Consider the following 20611-nt stretch of genomic DNA (forward strand, 5'->3'; position numbering starts at 1 on the left):
CTTAGGGCTACATCAAGAGGAAACAAAACATAGAGATAGAACGTGAAACTACTTTATTGTGTCAAGTTTCAAGAAGCTAGCACAAACCGTGTTGGATTTAGAGTTCCAAATACATCTATCAATATAGGAGAAAACAGAGTGAAACCTAAAAATTCAAACTGTTACTGGAAACGAACGCTTCAACATAGAAGAACGAAATTTGGGGAACCAAGTCGCCTTAGTGTACTGATCATTACCTGAAAGTCTCATCCAGTTTGGGTGAAAAAATATTTGCGGAGATTTCTGGAGATTCGTAATTTTGGGAAGCCTGGCAACCCCTTTCCATGAAAGTGTTTCTCGGCAGTCACTGCTTTGGGCTACATCAAGAGGAAACAAAACATAGAGATAGAACGTGAAACTACTTTATTGTGTCAAGTTTCAAGAAGCTAGCACAAACCGTGTTGGATTTAGAGTTCCAAATACATCTATCAATATAGGAGAAAACAGAGTGAAACCTAAAAATTCAAACTGATAATGGAAAAAAACGCTTCAACATAGAAGAACGACATTTGGGGAACCAAGTCGCCTTAGTGTACTGATCATTACCTGAAAGTATCATCCAGTTTGGGTGAAAAAATATTTGCTGAGATTTCTGGAGATTCGTAATTTTGGGAAGCCTGGCAACCCCTTTCCATGAAAGTGTTTCTCGCCTGTCACTGCTTAGTGCTACATCAAGAGGAAACAAAACATAGAGATAGAACGTGAAAATACTTTATTGTGTCAAGTTTCAAGAAGCTAGCACAAACCGTGTTGGATTTAGAGTTCCAAATACATCTATCAATATAGGAGAAAACAGAGTGAAACCTAAAAATTCAAACTGTTACTGGAAACGAACGCTTCAACATAGAAGAACGACATTTGGGGAACCAAGTCGCCTTAGTGTACTGATCATTACCTGAAAGTATCATCCAGTTTGGGTGAAAAAATATTTGTTGAGATTTCTGGAGATTCGTAATTTTGGGAAGCCTGGCAACTCCTTTCCATGAAAGTGTTTCTCGCCCGTCACTGCTTAGGGCTACATCAAGAGGAAACAAAACATAGAGATAGAACGTGAAACTACTTTATTGTGTCAAGTTTCAAGAAGCTAGCGCAAACCGTGTTGGATTTAGAGTTCCAAATACATCTATCAATATAGGAGAAAACAGAGTGAAACCTAAAAATTCAAACTGTTACTGGAAACGAACGCTTCAACATAGAAGAACGAAATTTGGGGAACCAAGTCGCCTTAGTGTACTGATCATTACCTGAAAGTATCATCCAGTTTGGGTGAAAAAATATTTGCTGAGATTTCTGGAGATTCGTAATTTTGGGAAGCCTGGCAACCCCTTTCCATGAAAGTGTTTCTCGCCAGTCACTGCTTAGGGCTACATCAAGAGGAAACAAAACATAGAGATAGAACTTGAAACTACTTTATTGTGTCAAGCTTCAAGAAGCTAGCACAAACCGTGTTGGATTTAGAGTTCCAAATACATCTATCAATAAAGGAGAAAACAGAGTGAAACCTAAAAATTCAAACTGTTACTGGAAACGAACGGTTCAACATAGAAGAATGAAATTTGGGGAACCAAGTCGCCTTAGTGTACTGATCATTACCTGCAAGTATCATCCAGTTTGGGTGAAAAAATATTTGCGGAGATTTCTGGAGATTCGTAATTTTGGGAAGCCACCCCTATCCATGAAAGTGTTTCTCGCCCGTCACTGTTAGGGCTACATCAAGAGGAAACAAAACATAGAGATAGAACGTGAAACTACTTTATTGTGTCAAGTTTCAAGAAGCTAGCACAAACCGTATTGGATTTAGAGTTCCAAATACATCTATCAATATAGGAGAAAACAGAGTGAAACCTAAAAATTCAAACTGTTACTGGAAACGAACGCTTCAACATAGAAGAACGACATTTGGGGAACCAAGTCGCCTTAGTGTACTGATCATTACCTGAAAGTATCATCCAGTTTGGGTGAAAAAATATTTGCTGAGATTTCTGGAGATTCGTAATTTTGGGAAGCCTGGCAACCCCTTTCCATGAAAGTGTTTCTCGCCAGTCACTGCTTAGGGCTACATCAAGAGGAAACAAAACATAGAGATAGAACGTGAAACTACTTTATTGTGTCAAGTTTCAAGAAGCTAGCACAAACCGTGTTGGATTTGGAGTTCCAAATACATCTATCAATATAGGAGAAAACAGAGTGAAACCTAAAAATTCAAACTGTTACTGGAAACGAACGCTTCAACATAGAAGAACGAAATTTGGGGAACCAAGTCGCCTTAGTGTACTGATCATTACCTGAAAGTATCATCCAGTTTGGGTGAAAAAATATTTGATGAGATTTCTGGAGATTCGTAATTTTGTGAAGCCTGGCAACCCCTTTCCATGAAAGTGTTTCTCGCCAGTCACTGCTTAGGGCTACATCAAGAGGAAACAAATCATAGAGATAGAACGTGAAACTACTTTATTGTGTCAAGTTTCAAGAAGCTAGCACAAACCGTGTTGGATTTAGAGTTCCAAATACTTCTATCAATATAGGAGAAAACAGAGTGAAACCTAAAAATTCAAACTGTTACTGGAAACGAACGCTTTAACATAGAAAAACGAAATTTGGGGAACCAAGTCGCGTAGTGTACTGATCATTACCTGAAAGTATCATCCTGTTTGGGTGAAAAAATATTTGCTGAGATTTCTGGAGATTCGTATATTTGGGAAGCCTGGCAACCCCTTTCCATGAAAGTGTTTCTCGCCAGTCACTGTTAGGGCTACATCAAGAGGAAACAAAACATAGAGATAGAACGTGAAACTACTTTATTGTGTCAAGTATCAAAAAGCTAGCACAAACCGTGTTGGATTCAGAGTTCCAAATACATCTATCAATACAGGAGAAAACAGAGTGAAACCTAAAAATTCAAACTGTTACTGGAAACGAACGCTTCAACATAGAAGAATGACATTTGGGGAACCAAGTCGCCTTAGTGTACTGATCATTACCTGAAAGTATCATCCAGTTTGGGTGAAAAAATATTTGCTGAGATTTCTGGAGATACGTAATTTTGGGAAGCCTGGCAACCCCTTTCCATGAAAGTGTTTCTTGCCAGTCACTGCTTAGGGCTACATCAAGAGGAAACAAAACATAGAGATAGAACGTGAAACTACTTTATTGTGTCAAGTTTCAAGAAGCTAGCACAAACCGTGTTGGATTTAGAGTTCCAAATACATCTATCAATATAGGAGAAAACAGAGTGAAACCTAAAAATTCAAACTGTTACTGGAAACGAACGCTTCAACATAGAAGAACGAAATTTGGGGAACCATGTCGCCTTAGTGTACTGATCATTACCTGAAAGTATCATCCAGTTTGGGTGAAAAAATATTTGCTGAGATTTCTGGAGATTCGTAATTTTGGGAAGCCCGGCAACCCCTTTCCATGAAAGTGTTTCTCGCCAGTCACTGCTTAGGGCTACATCAAGAGGAAACAAAACATAGAGATAGAACGTGAAACTACTTTATTGTGTCAAGTTTCAAGAAGCTAGCACAAACCGTGTTGGATTTAGAGTTCCAAATACATCTATCAATATAGGAGAAAACAGAGTGAAACCTAAAAATTCAAACAGTTACTGGAAACGAACGCTTCAACATATAAGAACGACATTTGGGGAACCAAGTCGCCTTAGTGTACTGATCATTACCTGAAAGTATCATCCAGTTTGGGTGAAAAAATATTTGCTGAGATTTCTGGAGATTCGTAATTTTGGGAAGCCTGGCAACCCCTTTCCATGAAAGTGTTTCTCGCCCGTCACTGTTAGGGCTACATCAAGAGGAAACAAAACATAGAGATAGAACGTGAAACTACTTTATTGTGTCAAGTTTCAAGAAGCTAGCACAAACCGTGTTGGATTTAGAGTTCCAAATACATCTATCAATATAGGAGAAAACAGAGTGAAACCTAAAAATTCAAACTGTTACTGGAAACGAACGCTTCAACATAGAAGAACGACATTTGGGGAACCAAGTCGCCTTAGTGTACTGATCATTACCTGAAAGTATCATCCAGTTTGGGTGAAAAAATATTTCCTGAGATTTCTGGAGATTCGTAATTTTGGGAAGCCTGGCAACCCCTTTCCATGAAAGTGTTTCTCGCCAGTCACTGCTTAGGGCTACATCAAGAGGAAACAAAACATAGAGATAGAACGTGAAACTACTTTATTGTGTCAAGTTTCAAGAAGCTAGCACAAACCGTGTTGGATTTAGAGTTCCAAATACATCTATCAATACAGGAGAAAACAGAGTGAAACCTAAAAATTCAAACTGTTACTGGAAACGAACGCTTAAACATAGAAGAATGACATTTGGGGAACCAAGTCGCCTTAGTGTACTGATCATTACCTGAAAGTATCATCCAGTTTGGGTGAAAAAATATTTGCTGAGATTTCTAGAGACTCGTAATTTTGGGAAGCCTGGCAACCCCTTTCCATGAAAGTGTTTCTCGCCAGTCACTGTTAGCGCTACATCAAGATGAAACAAAACATAGAGATAGAACGTGAAACTACTTTATTGTGTCAAGTTTCAAGAAGCTAGCACAAACCGTGTTGGATTCAGATTTCCAAATACATCTATCAATAAAGGAGAAAACAGAGTGAAACCTAAAAATTCAAACTGTTACTGGAAACGAACGCTTCAACATAGAAGAACGAAATTTGGGGAACCAAGTCGCCTTACTGTACTGATCATTACCTGAAAGTATCATCCAGTTTGGGTGAAAAAATATTTGCTGAGATTTCTGGAGATTCGTAATTTTGGGAAGCCTGGCAACCCCTTTCCATGAAAGTGTTTCTCGCCAGTCACTGCTTAGGGCTACATCAAGAGGAAACAAAACATAGAGATAGAACGTGAAACTATTTATTGTGTCAAGTTTCAAGAAGCTAGCACAAACCGTGTTGGATTTGGAGTTCCAAATACATCTATCAATATAGGAGAAAACAGAGTGAAACCTAAAAATTCAAACTGTTACTGGAAACGAACGCTTCAACATAGAAGAACGACATTTGGGGAACCAATTCACCTTTGTGTACTGATCATTACCTGAAAGTATCATCCTTTGGGTGAAAAAAGATTTGCTGAGATTTCTGGAGATTCGTAATTTTGGGAAGCCTGGCAATCCCTTTCCATGAATGTGTTTCTCGCCAGTCACTGCTTAGGGCTACATCAAGAGGAAACAAAACATAGAGATAGAACGTGAAACTACTTTATTGTGTCAAGTTTCAAGAAGCTAGCACAAACCGTGTTGGATTTAGAGTTCCAAATACATGTATCAATATTGGAGAAAACAGAGTGAAACCTAAAAATTCAAACTGTTACTGGAAACGAACGCTTCAACATAGAAGAACGACATTTGGGGAACCAAGTTGCCTTAGTGTACTGATCATTACCTGAAAGTATCATCCAGTTTGGGTGAAAAAATATTTGCTGAGATTTCTGGAGATTCGTATATTTGGGAAGCCTGGCAACCCCTTTCCATGAAAGTGTTTCTCGCCAGTCACTGTTAGGGCTACATCAAGAGGAAACAAAACATAGAGATAGAACGTGAAACTACTTTATTGTGTCAAGTTTCAAGAAGCTAGCACAAACCGTGTTGGATTTAGAGTTCCAAATACATCTATCAATATAGGAGAAAACAGAGTGAAACCTAAAAATTCAAACTGATAATGGAAAAAAACGCTTCAACATAGAAGAACGACATTTGGGGAACCAAGTCGCCTTAGTGTACTGATCATTACCTGAAAGTATCATCCAGTTTGGGTGAAAAAATATTTGCTGAGATTTCTGGAGATTCGTAATTTTGGGAAGCCTGGCAACCCCTTTCCATGAAAGTGTTTCTCGCCTGTCACTGCTTAGTGCTACATCAAGAGGAAACAAAACATAGAGATAGAACGTGAAAATACTTTATTGTGTCAAGTTTCAAGAAGCTAGCACAAACCGTGTTGGATTTAGAGTTCCAAATACATCTATCAATATAGGAGAAAACAGAGTGAAACCTAAAAATTCAAACTGTTACTGGAAACGAACGCTTCAACATAGAAGAACGACATTTGGGGAACCAAGTCGCCTTAGTGTACTGATCATTACCTGAAAGTATCATCCAGTTTGGGTGAAAAAATATTTGTTGAGATTTCTGGAGATTCGTAATTTTGGGAAGCCTGGCAACTCCTTTCCATGAAAGTGTTTCTCGCCCGTCACTGCTTAGGGCTACATCAAGAGGAAACAAAACATAGAGATAGAACGTGAAACTACTTTATTGTGTCAAGTTTCAAGAAGCTAGCGCAAACCGTGTTGGATTTAGAGTTCCAAATACATCTATCAATATAGGAGAAAACAGAGTGAAACCTAAAAATTCAAACTGTTACTGGAAACGAACGCTTCAACATAGAAGAACGAAATTTGGGGAACCAAGTCGCCTTAGTGTACTGATCATTACCTGAAAGTATCATCCAGTTTGGGTGAAAAAATATTTGCTGAGATTTCTGGAGATTCGTAATTTTGGGAAGCCTGGCAACCCCTTTCCATGAAAGTGTTTCTCGCCAGTCACTGCTTAGGGCTACATCAAGAGGAAACAAAACATAGAGATAGAACTTGAAACTACTTTATTGTGTCAAGCTTCAAGAAGCTAGCACAAACCGTGTTGGATTTAGAGTTCCAAATACATCTATCAATAAAGGAGAAAACAGAGTGAAACCTAAAAATTCAAACTGTTACTGGAAACGAACGGTTCAACATAGAAGAATGAAATTTGGGGAACCAAGTCGCCTTAGTGTACTGATCATTACCTGCAAGTATCATCCAGTTTGGGTGAAAAAATATTTGCGGAGATTTCTGGAGATTCGTAATTTTGGGAAGCCACCCCTATCCATGAAAGTGTTTCTCGCCCGTCACTGTTAGGGCTACATCAAGAGGAAACAAAACATAGAGATAGAACGTGAAACTACTTTATTGTGTCAAGTTTCAAGAAGCTAGCACAAACCGTATTGGATTTAGAGTTCCAAATACATCTATCAATATAGGAGAAAACAGAGTGAAACCTAAAAATTCAAACTGTTACTGGAAACGAACGCTTCAACATAGAAGAACGACATTTGGGGAACCAAGTCGCCTTAGTGTACTGATCATTACCTGAAAGTATCATCCAGTTTGGGTGAAAAAATATTTGCTGAGATTTCTGGAGATTCGTAATTTTGGGAAGCCTGGCAACCCCTTTCCATGAAAGTGTTTCTCGCCAGTCACTGCTTAGGGCTACATCAAGAGGAAACAAAACATAGAGATAGAACGTGAAACTACTTTATTGTGTCAAGTTTCAAGAAGCTAGCACAAACCGTGTTGGATTTGGAGTTCCAAATACATCTATCAATATAGGAGAAAACAGAGTGAAACCTAAAAATTCAAACTGTTACTGGAAACGAACGCTTCAACATAGAAGAACGAAATTTGGGGAACCAAGTCGCCTTAGTGTACTGATCATTACCTGAAAGTATCATCCAGTTTGGGTGAAAAAATATTTGATGAGATTTCTGGAGATTCGTAATTTTGTGAAGCCTGGCAACCCCTTTCCATGAAAGTGTTTCTCGCCAGTCACTGCTTAGGGCTACATCAAGAGGAAACAAATCATAGAGATAGAACGTGAAACTACTTTATTGTGTCAAGTTTCAAGAAGCTAGCACAAACCGTGTTGGATTTAGAGTTCCAAATACTTCTATCAATATAGGAGAAAACAGAGTGAAACCTAAAAATTCAAACTGTTACTGGAAACGAACGCTTTAACATAGAAAAACGAAATTTGGGGAACCAAGTCGCGTAGTGTACTGATCATTACCTGAAAGTATCATCCTGTTTGGGTGAAAAAATATTTGCTGAGATTTCTGGAGATTCGTATATTTGGGAAGCCTGGCAACCCCTTTCCATGAAAGTGTTTCTCGCCAGTCACTGTTAGGGCTACATCAAGAGGAAACAAAACATAGAGATAGAACGTGAAACTACTTTATTGTGTCAAGTATCAAAAAGCTAGCACAAACCGTGTTGGATTCAGAGTTCCAAATACATCTATCAATACAGGAGAAAACAGAGTGAAACCTAAAAATTCAAACTGTTACTGGAAACGAACGCTTCAACATAGAAGAATGACATTTGGGGAACCAAGTCGCCTTAGTGTACTGATCATTACCTGAAAGTATCATCCAGTTTGGGTGAAAAAATATTTGCTGAGATTTCTGGAGATACGTAATTTTGGGAAGCCTGGCAACCCCTTTCCATGAAAGTGTTTCTTGCCAGTCACTGCTTAGGGCTACATCAAGAGGAAACAAAACATAGAGATAGAACGTGAAACTACTTTATTGTGTCAAGTTTCAAGAAGCTAGCACAAACCGTGTTGGATTTAGAGTTCCAAATACATCTATCAATATAGGAGAAAACAGAGTGAAACCTAAAAATTCAAACTGTTACTGGAAACGAACGCTTCAACATAGAAGAACGAAATTTGGGGAACCATGTCGCCTTAGTGTACTGATCATTACCTGAAAGTATCATCCAGTTTGGGTGAAAAAATATTTGCTGAGATTTCTGGAGATTCGTAATTTTGGGAAGCCCGGCAACCCCTTTCCATGAAAGTGTTTCTCGCCAGTCACTGCTTAGGGCTACATCAAGAGGAAACAAAACATAGAGATAGAACGTGAAACTACTTTATTGTGTCAAGTTTCAAGAAGCTAGCACAAACCGTGTTGGATTTAGAGTTCCAAATACATCTATCAATATAGGAGAAAACAGAGTGAAACCTAAAAATTCAAACAGTTACTGGAAACGAACGCTTCAACATATAAGAACGACATTTGGGGAACCAAGTCGCCTTAGTGTACTGATCATTACCTGAAAGTATCATCCAGTTTGGGTGAAAAAATATTTGCTGAGATTTCTGGAGATTCGTAATTTTGGGAAGCCTGGCAACCCCTTTCCATGAAAGTGTTTCTCGCCCGTCACTGTTAGGGCTACATCAAGAGGAAACAAAACATAGAGATAGAACGTGAAACTACTTTATTGTGTCAAGTTTCAAGAAGCTAGCACAAACCGTGTTGGATTTAGAGTTCCAAATACATCTATCAATATAGGAGAAAACAGAGTGAAACCTAAAAATTCAAACTGTTACTGGAAACGAACGCTTCAACATAGAAGAACGACATTTGGGGAACCAAGTCGCCTTAGTGTACTGATCATTACCTGAAAGTATCATCCAGTTTGGGTGAAAAAATATTTCCTGAGATTTCTGGAGATTCGTAATTTTGGGAAGCCTGGCAACCCCTTTCCATGAAAGTGTTTCTCGCCAGTCACTGCTTAGGGCTACATCAAGAGGAAACAAAACATAGAGATAGAACGTGAAACTACTTTATTGTGTCAAGTTTCAAGAAGCTAGCACAAACCGTGTTGGATTTAGAGTTCCAAATACATCTATCAATACAGGAGAAAACAGAGTGAAACCTAAAAATTCAAACTGTTACTGGAAACGAACGCTTAAACATAGAAGAATGACATTTGGGGAACCAAGTCGCCTTAGTGTACTGATCATTACCTGAAAGTATCATCCAGTTTGGGTGAAAAAATATTTGCTGAGATTTCTAGAGACTCGTAATTTTGGGAAGCCTGGCAACCCCTTTCCATGAAAGTGTTTCTCGCCAGTCACTGTTAGCGCTACATCAAGATGAAACAAAACATAGAGATAGAACGTGAAACTACTTTATTGTGTCAAGTTTCAAGAAGCTAGCACAAACCGTGTTGGATTCAGATTTCCAAATACATCTATCAATAAAGGAGAAAACAGAGTGAAACCTAAAAATTCAAACTGTTACTGGAAACGAACGCTTCAACATAGAAGAACGAAATTTGGGGAACCAAGTCGCCTTACTGTACTGATCATTACCTGAAAGTATCATCCAGTTTGGGTGAAAAAATATTTGCTGAGATTTCTGGAGATTCGTAATTTTGGGAAGCCTGGCAACCCCTTTCCATGAAAGTGTTTCTCGCCAGTCACTGCTTAGGGCTACATCAAGAGGAAACAAAACATAGAGATAGAACGTGAAACTATTTATTGTGTCAAGTTTCAAGAAGCTAGCACAAACCGTGTTGGATTTGGAGTTCCAAATACATCTATCAATATAGGAGAAAACAGAGTGAAACCTAAAAATTCAAACTGTTACTGGAAACGAACGCTTCAACATAGAAGAACGACATTTGGGGAACCAATTCACCTTTGTGTACTGATCATTACCTGAAAGTATCATCCTTTGGGTGAAAAAAGATTTGCTGAGATTTCTGGAGATTCGTAATTTTGGGAAGCCTGGCAATCCCTTTCCATGAATGTGTTTCTCGCCAGTCACTGCTTAGGGCTACATCAAGAGGAAACAAAACATAGAGATAGAACGTGAAACTACTTTATTGTGTCAAGTTTCAAGAAGCTAGCACAAACCGTGTTGGATTTAGAGTTCCAAATACATGTATCAATATTGGAGAAAACAGAGTGAAACCTAAAAATTCAAACTGTTACTGGAAACGAACGCTTCAACATAGAAGAACGACATTTGGGGAACCAAGTTGCCTTAGTGTACTGATCATTACCTGAAAGTATCATCCAGTTTGGGTGAAAAAATATTTGCTGAGATTTCTGGAGATTCGTATATTTGGGAAGCCTGGCAACCCCTTTCCATGAAAGTGTTTCTCGCCAGTCACTGTTAGGGCTACATCAAGAGGAAACAAAACATAGAGATAGAACGTGAAACTACTTTATTGTGTCAAGTTTCAAGAAGCTAGCACAAACCGTGTTGGATTTAGAGTTCCAAATACATCTATCAATATAGGAGAAAACAGAGTGAAACCTAAAAATTCAAACTGTTACTGGAAACGAACGCTTCAACATAGAAAAACGAAATTTGGGGAACCAAGTCGCCTTAGTGTACTGATCATTACCTGAAAGTATCATCCTGTTTGGGTGAAAAAATATTTCCTGAGATTTCTGGAGATTCGTAATTTTGGGAAGCCTGGCAACCCCTTTCCATGAAAGTGTTTCTCGTCAGTCACTGCTTAGGGCTACATCAAGAGGAAACAAAACATAGAGATAGAACGTGAAACTACTTTATTGTGTCAAGTTTCAAGAAGCTAGCACAAACCGTGTTGGATTCAGAGTTCCAAATACATCTATCAATAAAGGAGAAAACAGAGTGAAACCTAAAAATTCAAACTGTTACTGGAAACGAACGCTTAAACATAGAAGAATGACATTTGGTGAACCAAGTCGCCTTAGTGTACTGATCATTACCTGAAAGTATCATCCAGTTTGGGTGAAAAAATAATTGCTGAGATTTCTGGAGATTCGTAATTTTGGGAAGCCTGGCAACCCCTTTCCATGAAAGTGTTTCTCGCCAGTCACTGCTTAGGGCTACATCAAGAGGAAACAAAACATAGAGATAGAAGGTGAAACTACTTTATTGTGTCAAGTTTCAAGAAGCTAGCACAAACCGTGTTGGATTTAGAGTTCCAAATACATCTATCAATATAGGAGAAAACAGAGTGAAACCTAAAAATTCAAACTGTTACTGGAAACGAACGCTTCAACATAGAAGAACGAAATTTGGGGAACCAAGTCGCCTTAGTGTACTGATCATTACCTGAAAGTATCATCCAGTTTGGGTGAAAAAATATTTGCTGAGATTTCTGGAGATTCGTAATTTTGGGAAGCCTGGCAACCCCTTTCCATGAAAGTGTTTCTCGCCAGTCACTGCTTAGGGCTACATCAAAAGGAAACAAAACATAGAGATAGAACGTGAAACTACTTTATTGTGTCAAGTTTCAAGAAGCTAGCACAAACCGTGTTGGATTTAGAGTTCCAAATACATCTATCAATATAGGAGAAAACAGAGTGAAACCTAAAAATTCAAACTGTTACTGGAAACGAACGCTTTAACATAGAAAAACGAAATTTGGGGAACCAAGTCGCCTTAGTGTACTGATCATTACCTGAAAGTATCATCCAGTTTGGGTGAAAAAATATTTGCTGAGATTTCTGGAGATTCATATATTTGGGAAGCCTGGCAACCCCTTTCCATGAAAGTGTTTCTCGCCAGTCACTGTTTAGGGCTACATCAAGAGGAAACAAAACATAGAGATAGAACGTGAAACTACTTTATTGTGTCAAGTTTCAAGAAGCTAGCACAAACCGTGTTGGATTTAGAGTTCCAAATACATCTATCAATATAGGAGAAAACAGAGTGAAACCTAAAAATTCAAACTGTTACTGGAAACGAACGCTTCAACATAGAAGAACGACATTTGGGGAATCAAGTCGCCTTAGTGTACTGATCATTACCTGAAAGTATCATCCAGTTTGGGTGAAAAAATATTTGCTGAGATTTCTGGAGATTCGTAATTTTGGGAAGCCTGGCAACCCCTTTCCATGAAAGTGTTTCTCGCCAGTCACTGCTTAGGGCTACATCAAGAGGAAACAAAACATAGAGATAGAACGTGAAACTACTTTATTGTGTCAAGTTTCAAGAAGCTAGCACAAACCGTGTTGGATTCAGAGTTCCAAATACATCTATCAATATAGGAGAAAACAGAGTGAAACCTAAAAATTCAAACTGTTACTGGAAACGAACGCTTTAACATAGAAAAACGAAATTTGGGGAACCAAGTCGCCTTAGTGTACTGATCATTACCTGAAAGTATCATCCAGTTTGGGTCAAAAAATATTTGCTGAGATTTCTGGAGAATCGTATATATGGGAAGCCTGGCAACCCCTTTCCATGAAAGTGTTTCTCGCCAGTCACTGTTAGGGCTACATCAAGAGGAAACAAAACATAGAGATAGAACGTGAAACTACTTTATTGTGTCAAGTTTCAAGAAGCTAGCACAAACCGTGTTGGATTTAGAGTTCCAAATACATCTATCAATATAGGAGAAAACAGAGTGAAACCTAAAATTCAAACTGTTACTGGAAACGAACGCTTCAACATAGAAGAACGAAATTTGGGGAACCAAGTCGCCTTAGTGTACTGATCATTACCTGAAAGTATCATCCAGTTGGGTGAAAAAATATTTGCTGAGATTTCTGGAGATTCGTAATTTTGGGAAGCCTGGCAACCCCTTTCCATGAAAGTGTTTCTCGTCAGTCACTGCTTAGGGCTACATCAAGAGGAAACAAAACATAGAGATAGAACGTGAAACTACTTTATTGTGTCAAGTTTCAAGAAGCTAGCACAAACCGTGTTGGATTTAGAGTTCCAAATACATCTATCAATATAGGAGAAAACAGAGTGAAACCTAAAAATTCAAACTGTTACTGGAAAAGAACGCTTCAACATAGAAAACGAAATTTGGGGAACCAAGTCGCCTTAGTGTACTGATCATTACCTGAAAGTATCATCCTGCTTGGGTGAAAAAATATTTCCTGAGATTTCTGGAGATTCGTAATTTTGGGAAGCCTGGCAACCCCTTTCCATGAAAGTGTCTCTCGTCAGTCACTGCTTAGGGCTACATCAAGAGGAAACAAAACATAGAGATAGAACGTGGAACTACTTTATTGTGTCAAGTTTCAAGACGCTAGCACAAACCGTGTTGGATTCAGAGTTCCAAATACATCTATCAATAAAGGAGAAAACAGAGTGAAACCTAAAAATTCAAACAGTTACTGGAAACGAACGCTTCAACATAGAAAAACGAAATTTGGGGAACCAAGTCGCCTTAGTGTACTGATCATTACCTGAAAGTATCATCCTGTTTGGGTGAAAAAATATTTCCTGAGATTTCTGGAGATTCGTAATTTTGGGAAGCCTGGCAACCCCTTTCCATGAAAGTGTTTCTCGTCAGTCACTGCTTAGGGCTACATCAAGAGGAAACAAAACATAGAGATAGAACGTGAAACTACTTTATTGTGTCAAGTTTCAAGAAGCTAGCACAAACCGTGTTGGATTCAGATTTCCAAATACATCTATCAATAAAGGAGAAAACAGAGTGAAACCTAAAAATTCAAACTGATAATGGAAAAAAACGCTTCAACATAGAAGAACGACATTTGGGGAACCAAGTCGCCTTAGTGTACTGATCATTACCTGAAAGTATCATCCAGTTTGGGTGAAAAAATATTTGCTGAGATTTCTGGAGATTCGTAATTTTGGGAAGCCTGGCAACCCCTTTCCATGAAAGTGTTTCTCGCCTGTCACTGCTTAGTGCTACATCAAGAGGAAACAAAACATAGAGATAGAACGTGAAAATACTTTATTGTGTCAAGTTTCAAGAAGCTAGCACAAACCGTGTTGGATTTAGAGTTCCAAATACATCTATCAATATAGGAGAAAACAGAGTGAAACCTAAAAATTCAAACTGTTACTGGAAACGAACGCTTCAACATAGAAGAACGACATTTGGGGAACCAAGTCGCCTTAGTGTACTGATCATTACCTGAAAGTATCATCCAGTTTGGGTGAAAAAATATTTGTTGAGATTTCTGGAGATTCGTAATTTTGGAAAGCCTGGCAACTCCTTTCCATGAAAGTGTTTCTCGCCCGTCACTGCTTAGGGCTACATCAAGAGGAAACAAAACATAGAGATAGAACGTGAAACTACTTTATTGTGTCAAGTTTCAAGAAGCTAGCGCAAACCGTGTTGGATTTAGAGTTCCAAATACATCTATCAATATAGGAGAAAACAGAGTGAAACCTAAAAATTCAAACTGTTACTGGAAACGAACGCTTCAACATAGAAGAACGAAATTTGGGGAACCAAGTCGCCTTAGTGTACTGATCATTACCTGAAAGTATCATCCAGTTTGGGTGAAAAAATATTTGCTGAGATTTCTGGAGATTCGTAATTTTGGGAAGCCTGGCAACCCCTTTCCATGAAAGTGTTTCTCGCCAGTCACTGCTTAGGGCTACATCAAGAGGAAACAAAACATAGAGATAGAACTTGAAACTACTTTATTGTGTCAAGCTTCAAGAAGCTAGCACAAACCGTGTTGGATTTAGAGTTCCAAATACATCTATCAATAAAGGAGAAAACAGAGTGAAACCTAAAAATTCAAACTGTTACTGGAAACGAACGGTTCAACATAGAAGAATGAAATTTGGGGAACCAAGTCGCCTTAGTGTACTGATCATTACCTGCAAGTATCATCCAGTTTGGGTGAAAAAATATTTGCGGAGATTTCTGGAGATTCGTAATTTTGGGAAGCCACCCCTATCCATGAAAGTGTTTCTCGCCCGTCACTGTTAGGGCTACATCAAGAGGAAACAAAACATAGAGATAGAACGTGAAACTACTTTATTGTGTCAAGTTTCAAGAAGCTAGCACAAACCGTATTGGATTTAGAGTTCCAAATACATCTATCAATATAGGAGAAAACAGAGTGAAACCTAAAAATTCAAACTGTTACTGGAAACGAACGCTTCAACATAGAAGAACGACATTTGGGGAACCAAGTCGCCTTAGTGTACTGATCATTACCTGAAAGTATCATCCAGTTTGGGTGAAAAAATATTTGCTGAGATTTCTGGAGATTCGTAATTTTGGGAAGCCTGGCAACCCCTTTCCATGAAAGTGTTTCTCGCCAGTCACTGCTTAGGGCTACATCAAGAGGAAACAAAACATAGAGATAGAACGTGAAACTACTTTATTGTGTCAAGTTTCAAGAAGCTAGCACAAACCGTGTTGGATTTGGAGTTCCAAATACATCTATCAATATAGGAGAAAACAGAGTGAAACCTAAAAATTCAAACTGTTACTGGAAACGAACGCTTCAACATAGAAGAACGAAATTTGGGGAACCAAGTCGCCTTAGTGTACTGATCATTACCTGAAAGTATCATCCAGTTTGGGTGAAAAAATATTTGATGAGATTTCTGGAGATTCGTAATTTTGTGAAGCCTGGCAACCCCTTTCCATGAAAGTGTTTCTCGCCAGTCACTGCTTAGGGCTACATCAAGAGGAAACAAATCATAGAGATAGAACGTGAAACTACTTTATTGTGTCAAGTTTCAAGAAGCTAGCACAAACCATGTTGGATTTAGAGTTCCAAATACTTCTATCAATATAGGAGAAAACAGAGTGAAACCTAAAAATTCAAACTGTTACTGGAAACGAACGCTTTAACATAGAAAAACGAAATTTGGGGAACCAAGTCGCGTAGTGTACTGATCATTACCTGAAAGTATCATCCTGTTTGGGTGAAAAAATATTTGCTGAGATTTCTGGAGATTCGTATATTTGGGAAGCCTGGCAACCCCTTTCCATGAAAGTGTTTCTCGCCAGTCACTGTTAGGGCTACATCAAGAGGAAACAAAACATAGAGATAGAACGTGAAACTACTTTATTGTGTCAAGTATCAAAAAGCTAGCACAAACCGTGTTGGATTCAGAGTTCCAAATACATCTATCAATACAGGAGAAAACAGAGTGAAACCTAAAAATTCAAACTGTTACTGGAAACGAACGCTTCAACATAGAAGAATGACATTTGGGGAACCAAGTCGCCTTAGTGTACTGATCATTACCTGAAAGTATCATCCAGTTTGGGTGAAAAAATATTTGCTGAGATTTCTGGAGATACGTAATTTTGGGAAGCCTGGCAACCCCTTTCCATGAAAGTGTTTCTTGCCAGTCACTGCTTAGGGCTACATCAAGAGGAAACAAAACATAGAGATAGAACGTGAAACTACTTTATTGTGTCAAGTTTCAAGAAGCTAGCACAAACCGTGTTGGATTTAGAGTTCCAAATACATCTATCAATATAGGAGAAAACAGAGTGAAACCTAAAAATTCAAACTGTTACTGGAAACGAACGCTTCAACATAGAAGAACGAAATTTGGGGAACCATGTCGCCTTAGTGTACTGATCATTACCTGAAAGTATCATCCAGTTTGGGTGAAAAAATATTTGCTGAGATTTCTGGAGATTCGTAATTTTGGGAAGCCCGGCAACCCCTTTCCATGAAAGTGTTTCTCGCCAGTCACTGCTTAGGGCTACATCAAGAGGAAACAAAACATAGAGATAGAACGTGAAACTACTTTATTGTGTCAAGTTTCAAGAAGCTAGCACAAACCGTGTTGGATTTAGAGTTCCAAATACATCTATCAATATAGGAGAAAACAGAGTGAAACCTAAAAATTCAAACTGTTACTGGAAACGAACGCTTCAACATAGAAGAACGAAATTTGGGGAACCAAGTCGCCTTAGTGTACTGATCATTACCTGAAAGTATCATCCAGTTTGGGTGAAAAAATATTTGCTGAGATTTCTGGAGATTCGTAATTTTGGGAAGCCTGGCAACCCCTTTCCATGAAAGTGTTTCTCGCCCGTCACTGTTAGGGCTACATCAAGAGGAAACAAAACATAGAGATAGAACGTGAAACTACTTTATTGTGTCAAGTTTCAAGAAGCTAGCACAAACCGTGTTGGATTTAGAGTTCCAAATACATCTATCAATATAGGAGAAAACAGAGTGAAACCTAAAAATTCAAACTGTTACTGGAAACGAACGCTTCAACATAGAAGAACGACATTTGGGGAACCAAGTCGCCTTAGTGTACTGATCATTACCTGAAAGTATCATCCAGTTTGGGTGAAAAAATATTTCCTGAGATTTCTGGAGATTCGTAATTTTGGGAAGCCTGGCAACCCCTTTCCATGAAAGTGTTTCTCGCCAGTCACTGCTTAGGGCTACATCAAGAGGAAACAAAACATAGAGATAGAACGTGAAACTACTTTATTGTGTCAAGTTTCAAGAAGCTAGCACAAACCGTGTTGGATTTAGAGTTCCAAATACATCTATCAATACAGGAGAAAACAGAGTGAAACCTAAAAATTCAAACTGTTACTGGAAACGAACGCTTAAACATAGAAGAATGACATTTGGGGAACCAAGTCGCCTTAGTGTACTGATCATTACCTGAAAGTATCATCCAGTTTGGGTGAAAAAATATTTGCTGAGATTTCTAGAGACTCGTAATTTTGGGAAGCCTGGCAACCCCTTTCCATGAAAGTGTTTCTCGCCAGTCACTGTTAGCGCTACATCAAGATGAAACAAAACATAGAGATAGAACGTGAAACTACTTTATTGTGTCAAGTTTCAAGAAGCTAGCACAAACCGTGTTGGATTCAGATTTCCAAATACATCTATCAATACAGGAGAAAACAGAGTGAAACCTAAAAATTCAAACTGTTACTGGAAACGAACGCTTCAACATAGAAGAACGAAATTTGGGGAACCAAGTCGCCTTACTGTACTGATCATTACCTGAAAGTATCATCCAGTTTGGGTGAAAAAATATTTGCTGAGATTTCTGGAGATTCGTAATTTTGGGAAGCCTGGCAACCCCTTTCCATGAAAGTGTTTCTCGCCAGTCACTGCTTAGGGCTACATCAAGAGGAAACAAAACATAGAGATAGAACGTGAAACTATTTATTGTGTCAAGTTTCAAGAAGCTAGCACAAACCGTGTTGGATTTGGAGTTCCAAATACATCTATCAATATAGGAGAAAACAGAGTGAAACCTAAAAATTCAAACTGTTACTGGAAACGAACGCTTCAACATAGAAGAACGACATTTGGGGAACCAATTCACCTTTGTGTACTGATCATTACCTGAAAGTATCATCCTTTGGGTGAAAAAATATTTGCTGAGATTTCTGGAGATTCGTAATTTTGGGAAGCCTGGCAATCCCTTTCCATGAATGTGTTTCTCGCCAGTCACTGCTTAGGGCTACATCAAGAGGAAACAAAACATAGAGATAGAACGTGAAACTACTTTATTGTGTCAAGTTTCAAGAAGCTAGCACAAACCGTGTTGGATTTAGAGTTCCAAATACATGTATCAATATTGGAGAAAACAGAGTGAAACCTAAAAATTCAAACTGTTACTGGAAACGAACGCTTCAACATAGAAGAACGACATTTGGGGAACCAAGTTGCCTTAGTGTACTGATCATTACCTGAAAGTATCATCCAGTTTGGGTGAAAAAATATTTGCTGAGATTTCTGGAGATTCGTATATTTGGGAAGCCTGGCAACCCCTTTCCATGAAAGTGTTTCTCGCCAGTCACTGTTAGGGCTACATCAAGAGGAAACAAAACATAGAGATAGAACGTGAAACTACTTTATTGTGTCAAGTTTCAAGAAGCTAGCACAAACCGTGTTGGATTTAGAGTTCCAAATACATCTATCAATATAGGAGAAAACAGAGTGAAACCTAAAAATTCAAACTGTTACTGGAAACGAACGCTTCAACATAGAAGAACGACATTTGGGGAACCAAGTCGCCTTACTGTACTGATCATTACCTGAAAGTATCATCCAGTTTGGGTGAAAAAATATTTTCTGAGATTTCTGGAGATTCGTAATTTTGGGAAGCCACCCCTTTCCATGAAAGTGTTTCTCGCCAGTCACTGCTTAGGGCTACATCAAGAGGAAACAAAACATAGAGATAGAACGTGAAACTACTTTATTGTGTCAAGTTTCAAGAATCTAGCACAAACCGTGTTGGATTTAGAGTTCCAAATACATCTATCAATATAGGAGAAAACAGAGTGAAACCTAAAAATTCAAACTGTTACTGGAAACGAACGCTTCAACATAGAAAAACGAAATTTGGGGAACCAAGTCGCCTTAGTGTACTGATCATTACCTGAAAGTATCATCCTGTTTGGGTGAAAAAATATTTCCTGAGATTTCTGGAGATTCGTAATTTTGGGAAGCCTGGCAACCCCTTTCCATGAAAGTGTTTCTCGTCAGTCACTGCTTAGGGCTACATCAAGAGGAAACAAAACATAGAGATAGAACGTGAAACTACTTTATTGTGTCAAGTTTCAAGAAGCTAGCACAAACCGTGTTGGATTCAGAGTTCCAAATACATCTATCAATAAAGGAGAAAACAGAGTGAAACCTAAAAATTCAAACTGTTACTGGAAACGAACGCTTAAACATAGAAGAATGACATTTGGTGAACCAAGTCGCCTTAGTGTACTGATCATTACCTGAAAGTATCATCCAGTTTGGGTGAAAAAATAATTGCTGAGATTTCTGGAGATTCGTAATTTTGGGAAGCCTGGCAACCCCTTTCCATGAAAGTGTTTCTCGCCAGTCACTGCTTAGGGCTACATCAAGAGGAAACAAAACATAGAGATAGAAGGTGAAACTACTTTATTGTGTCAAGTTTCAAGAAGCTAGCACAAACCGTGTTGGATTTAGAGTTCCAAATACATCTATCAATATAGGAGAAAACAGAGTGAAACCTAAAAATTCAAACTGTTACTGGAAACGAACGCTTCAACATAGAAGAACGAAATTTGGGGAACCAAGTCGCCTTAGTGTACTGATCATTACCTGAAAGTATCATCCAGTTTGGGTGAAAAAATATTTGCTGAGATTTCTGGAGATTCGTAATTTTGGGAAGCCTGGCAACCCCTTTCCATGAAAGTGTTTCTCGCCAGTCACTGCTTAGGGCTACATCAAAAGGAAACAAAACATAGAGATAGAACGTGAAACTACTTTATTGTGTCAAGTTTCA

Source organism: Spermophilus citellus, assembly GCF_964194105.1.
Source record: "Spermophilus citellus genome assembly, chromosome: 7".
Classification (NCBI taxonomy): Eukaryota; Metazoa; Chordata; class Mammalia; order Rodentia; family Sciuridae; genus Spermophilus; species Spermophilus citellus.